General features: G+C 32.3%; 1 long non-coding RNA gene across 1 annotated transcript in view; it reads right to left on the minus strand.

Annotated features, from left to right (window-relative positions):
* The window catches only part of LOC139426361 (uncharacterized), a 38,964-nt gene that overhangs the window by 21,286 nt on the left and 11,510 nt on the right, over window positions 1-6,168 (minus strand). The window contains exon 2 of the long non-coding RNA XR_011637616.1: window positions 3,647-3,889. This is a non-coding gene — a long non-coding RNA (uncharacterized lncRNA). The remainder of the gene's footprint in view (window positions 1-3,646; window positions 3,890-6,168) is intronic.

The following is a 6,168-nucleotide window of genomic DNA, read 5'->3' on the forward strand; positions in this document are numbered from 1 at the left end:
CTCGCTTTCCTCGATACCGAGTCAGTCCTATTTGAAAACGTTCAAATATTTGGCAATACAAATAACACTGAGGAACGATTTTTTTATCGCATTAATACAAGTACTTGATCTTACGTAATTAGGGGGTGGTGATTTAAAATCTGAAATTTTCAAATTTTTTGTTTCTGTATTTAATATTTTCTGTTTCGTTTTCTAAATCTTCAGAATTTTTTAAAAATAATTTTATTTTTGCATATGTTTGTCTAACTCTACAAGTTATATGAGTGAACGTATATGCTTATATACATCANCTTGATCTTACGTAATTAGGGGGTGGTGATTTAAAATCTGAAATTTTCAAATTTTTTGTTTCTGTATTTAATATTTTCTGTTTCGTTTTCTAAATCTTCAGAATTTTTTAAAAATATTTTTATTTTTGCATATGTTTGTCTAACTCTACAAGTTATATGAGTGGACGTATATGCTTATATACATTCATCAGCTTCTTTGAAAAATAACACTTAAGAAAAAAAAAGAACAAAAAAAAAACATATGATCTTAATGCATTGTGTCATAAACTGAAATGTATTATCGCCTCCTTCCTGACATTCCATGCGTAGCAGATAAGTGAGGATGTTAAATTCACTGCAGGGAATTTTTTAAAAAAATCCTGGTTTGGGCTACATCAAAGTGCATAATAACTGTAGCTTGTAGCACGAAACCGATTGCAGATTTGAAATTTGGGAAGCGAAAATATCTAATATCCGTTCATAAATCTCATGAAACAAGAACAAAAATATTGTTCTCCTGGGTGTTTGCAGAAAATACATTAAAACACAAATAATTGTATGATGAATTTCTGATATTTAATATTAATTTTAAAAAATCGGAAGAGATTAAGCTCTGCTGAGCTTAGAACATTTCTATTCGTGAGTAATTTTCGCTAAGACTGTTAGAAACTCAGTTGATTCACATTTTGACATATTGTAACTTAATGAAAAATTTTCATGCTATTGTCTAATGTCTGCCAGTGTTAACTGACGAATCGGTTGTAAACACCATTATGACATTGAAATTATCTTTATAATTTAAATCTAAGTTATTTCTAAAAGTAAACAGTTAAAAGAAATACAAAAGAAATACAATATTACGCAAAATACAGAGATCAGACAAAAATATAGAAACACTTCCATCCTAACTCTTTGTATACAATATTTCTTTCCGCAGAAACTGTTTCGGAAAGCTACAAAATTACCCATGCAAAATTCGGATCGACCAAGATGCGGCAAAGAAGTTAATATTTTTCTATCTTGAATACCAGAAATTTTAACGTCAATCTATGGGATTGCGATATTCATAATAGAATGCTTTTTTTAATTATAAAGGTAATAAAAAAGAAAGAAACTTGTAACTTCTTACACTCCGTTTGGTGGATGCAAATTTTTCAAGGGTAAAAAGAGCCCCATTTCTAAGAGCTTCAAGTACAATCTATATATATATTTCTCTTACACGGCACCAAAAAAAAGCCTCATTACAACTCCCCGAATGGCAACATTAGAAAATCGTCCAATGATTGCTGCTAAAAATGTCACATGAGGTGGCTCAACATATAGCGCTTTTAAAAACGGAAACAATAACCAGAGTGAGCATTATCAGGTTGTTCAATTCAGATTCATGCCCTAATTTAATTTAAACTAAATTAGGAATTAATTAGGCTAGCCTTCTCCATGACTATAAATAAGTCACAAGATCAGACTTTTGAGAAAATCAGTTTAGTATTGACTAAACAAGTTTTTAGTCATGGACAACTTTATGTTGGCCTGTCAAGAGTTAAGTCATTTGACAGCCTTTCAGTAATTGCTCCAAGATGCCAAATCTATAATTGTGTTTTCAAAGAAATTCTAAATGCTTAGTGTTAATTTCTTAGAGCTTTGCAGAAAAAAATGTTTTTTGGAAAAAATTTAATTGAAACTTCTATTGGCAGTAGGCAAGGGGAACTGCCAAAATCAAAACTCCCCGATTAGAAATGCAGCATGGCGACCTCCACGTGGTATTTCTCGGGTAATGCTAACAGCCATGCATTTTAATTTATTGTATGTAAAACATCCTTATTTTGTTCTAAAATGTTATGTACTTTATCACAAATGTTAATTAATATAGAAATTGATTTCAATAATGCTGATCACCAAAAAATATTTCATTTGGCGATAAAACAAATTTTTGTGTTCTTGAAAATGAAAGACTTTTTGAGGGTTATTATCTCACAAGGAAAAGTTAGGGTTTAAAGTTTATATTTTTAAATAATAAAATTTTTTTCTAAAACTTTCAGAATTTCTAGCATTAACTAATTTATTATACACATTTAGTTGAATTTAGGTGAGTAACTGCAATATTTGATAATTTATTTTGCTAATATGTTTCTCATTTAGCTAATGTTTTGATTTTTTCACCATGTACAATCTAAATAGCTAATATACTTTTTTAAAAGCCAATAAGAACATTGATAGAATTCTTCTACATAAGTACAATACTATGTCTTTGATGATAAAATACTATGTCTTTGATGATAATATACTATGTCTTTGTGCTAGAACATTGTGTTCATTGGCGAGCGAGCGCAGCGAGCCATGGTTCACGGCGTGAACCACATAGGATTGCGTAGCAATTCTCGGGGGTTGGCGAGCGTCAGCGAGCAGGGGGCGGAGCCTCCTAGTATTTTAAATTGTGCCAACAGTTTTAACCATGAAAAATCTTAAAATATTCCGAAACATTTGCTGGTAAAATAAATATTGCTTACACAGAGTTAGTACAGAAGGTTTTCCATATTTTCATCCAATTCTTGCGCGTAGTAAGCAAGTTGTGTGAGCCTAATGTAACAGTAATTTGAAAGTATTATAAAGGCACAAAATTACTTATCCCTTAGTATAGATATTAGTGTAATCTGTTTTAGCGTGTAACGTACATAAAATATATCATAGATATTCCAAACATGATAACATCGCAACTGTGCCATTTCTTTCAATTACAGAATATCCGCCATTTAAAGAGAGTGTTTGCTTTGCGAAATAATTTTTAATGTTGCAATTATGTAAAACTAATTTTTGTGAAACACATCTCGATTCATAGTACAACATAAATATATAAATGCAGATTTTACAGTATTTTTTTAATAAAAATCGGTTCAACATTAAACTATATTAGTGGCCCATTAAGCGATATTATGGTGCAAATTTGAAGCAAAATCTAATATCATGTCCAAATCACGTCCGGGTCACCAATTGAGGGGGGAGGAACCCTCTCATAATAAGTTGAGGACATCTAAGACATAAATCAACTAAACATTTATTAACAACTGAAACATAACAAGATAAAACAGAAATGTAAAATTAAGTATGAGTGCGTGCACTGAGTAGAGTTCGAAGCTTCTTAAATACTGGGGAAGATACAAGGTTGCCGATCGTGTGTTTGTCATCCCGTTGATTCCTTTGGCGACTACGCACCATGCCTGGTGCCACAAAGTTAACCATCTATTTGTTCACATTGTACCACAGTATAGAGTAGTTAGGTTAAAGAACTGCAGTTAAATGACTTAGCTTAACATCATATTAAGATTTGGTAGTATAATAATCTCATAAATAAATATGAATTATAAAGTTTAACAACTTACCAAACCATAGAACAAAATTGAAAACAATATTCGTGATACTCGTCCGGAACCATTAATCATCATCATCACCATTGGCACAACAGTCTTGGGTTGGCCTTGGTATTCTCCAGAATATTTCTCCATGCAGATCACCATACTTTGTCGCCAGATTTTACTTGTTCTAATGTAGTCCAGCCATCGTAGGCTTGGGCGCCTTCCATATGTACTACCATTCGGTAACTACCATAGCCTAACATTAACAACCTGCAAAAATTGAAATTTATAAAATATTTTCTGAAATAAATGTGATTTAAATTTTATTAAGTACAGCCGTTACACGTTTCTGTATCGAATGTATCCCTAAGCTGTCAAAAAGAGCAGAATCCAGAGAAAATGGTTTTTTAACAGACGGAAACATTTCTCAGTGGATTTAACGGGAAAAAAATATGGTCTGAGATCCATCAGTTTCTTGAGTAAGCCACGGGAATCGACATACAACTTTGATTTCACTTTTTGTACTCTTTCATAAAGGATTTCTATGACTTTAAAAGCTTTTAAAAACATATTTTTGAGAAGAAACGTCAAAGGAATATAAAGACCAAAACTATTTTAGCAACGCAAAAAGGTTAAGACCATTAGTGTAAAAGGTTAACTTTAATGTTTTTTTTTTTCCTTAAAAAAAAAAAAAAAAAAAAANAAAAAAAAAAAAAAAAAAAAAAAAAAAAAAAAAAAAAAAAAAAAACAGGCTGCAATGTTTGAATAGTTTTGAAGCACATTTTTCTTCAGAAATATTTTTTGGGGAGATTTTAAACTTAAAAAAAACTTTTTAATGTTTGACTTTCACTCTATGTATCTTATATGAACGCGATATGGCGATACCTTGATAACGAAAAAAATAACGAATGATTTAATAGCTAATGATTATATAGATGATAGTTATCTCATGATTTTAAAAAAAAGTTTAACAATGATTTAAAAAAAAACGTTTAAGCCTTAAGACAGTTATTCTGTAAAAATAGATTCATTGTCCTAAGGACCATAAATCTATTTTTACTAACAGCTTTTGTTATTGCAAGGCCATTAAGGCAGGGGGGGGGATTGCTCTTGTTTTACAGTGGCGCCATCTATGGACAAGAATTCAACTTATGCCACACCCAAACGTCACAACCGCTATAGGGCGGATTTATTCATACATCCATTTCACAAACATAAAGCTCTTTTTACTACCTATTTAAAATAAACATTTTCTACCCCTTTATGCATCGACTAATAAGCACGTTAATAATTATTTCATCTATTCAAAGGCAGAATTCAAATCCAGAAAAGAATTATAAATGAACAATCAAGGATTCTGTTGTTGCTTATCTTCTTAATGTGACATATGTCAAATAAGCACCAGAAGGTCGCTGGTCGCAAGAAAATCCTCAACGAAAAGGATATCTGAGGTAAGATCTTTCTTAGTCAAAGGCAAACCAGAATATGTTCCGGCGAAGCTGGCTGAACAGAGCATTTTTTTATAGATCTTTCTGCCTCCCTCTAAAGTAAGGCCTTAAGATGGCCACCCTTCAAATCTGGCCAAAGCAGTCTGTATTCCTCGGTCGCATTTAATGTTCAATAGGATACCAGGAGATATCCTATGATACTAGTAGTGACCAAGGCTTTTAATTAGAACTAACCAAATACCTGCACCAAGGAGACGCAACGATGTAATATGATACCCAGAAATATTCTTAATTTTTCCTTTCGCCAATATACACCCTTGTGCAAATTAATTGAAACAAACTTTTTTTTTCGCGTTTTTTAAAGAAGATGTTTTGGGGTTGTTTCGGTTACAATGGGGTTGGACCTTTGCAGCCTATTGACGGTATGATGCGTTCTGAGCAGTACATTACTATTCTGGGTAAAAAAAGTTGTTCCAGAGTTGAAGAAACGATACCCTGATGGAACAGGGATTTTTCAACAGGATTTAGCTCTTTGCCATAGGTCCAAAATTGTCAAGAAATTCATGTCTGAGAATCAAATTGAGGCATTGGAATGGCCAGGGAACTCTCCGGATATCAACCCAATTGAGAATCTCTGGGCCATATGCAAGAATCGCCTATAAAATATGGACTGTACAACTTTGGAGAAGCTAATCACGTTAATTCATGCGTTAATTCATGTGTGGTACAAGGACACAAATATTATAAATGACTGTAAAAAATTAGTGGAATCCATGCCGAATCGTGTCCAAATGTTAATAAAGTGTCGTGGAGATCATGTTAAGTTCTAAAAATTTTTGAGTTTGTATAAATTTAAGTAAAATAGCATTTTCTCTTAGTTTTCTGAATTTATTGAGTTTGTTTCTATTAATTTGCACAAGGGTGTATATATTTTTTTCGTGCAGGATAATTACAAGTTCCCTGGGACGCATAGTGACTTGTTTTCACTTCTCCTCTACGATTTTTGGCATATTTGGCGTGTTATAGCGAGTAAGCGAAACTGCTTAACACTGTATTTCGAAGTTGGAAGGAATGGAAAATAAAAGAAGTCATAGTTGAAGT

This window comes from Parasteatoda tepidariorum, chromosome 9, assembly GCF_043381705.1.
Source record: "Parasteatoda tepidariorum isolate YZ-2023 chromosome 9, CAS_Ptep_4.0, whole genome shotgun sequence".
Taxonomy (NCBI): domain Eukaryota; kingdom Metazoa; phylum Arthropoda; class Arachnida; order Araneae; family Theridiidae; genus Parasteatoda; species Parasteatoda tepidariorum.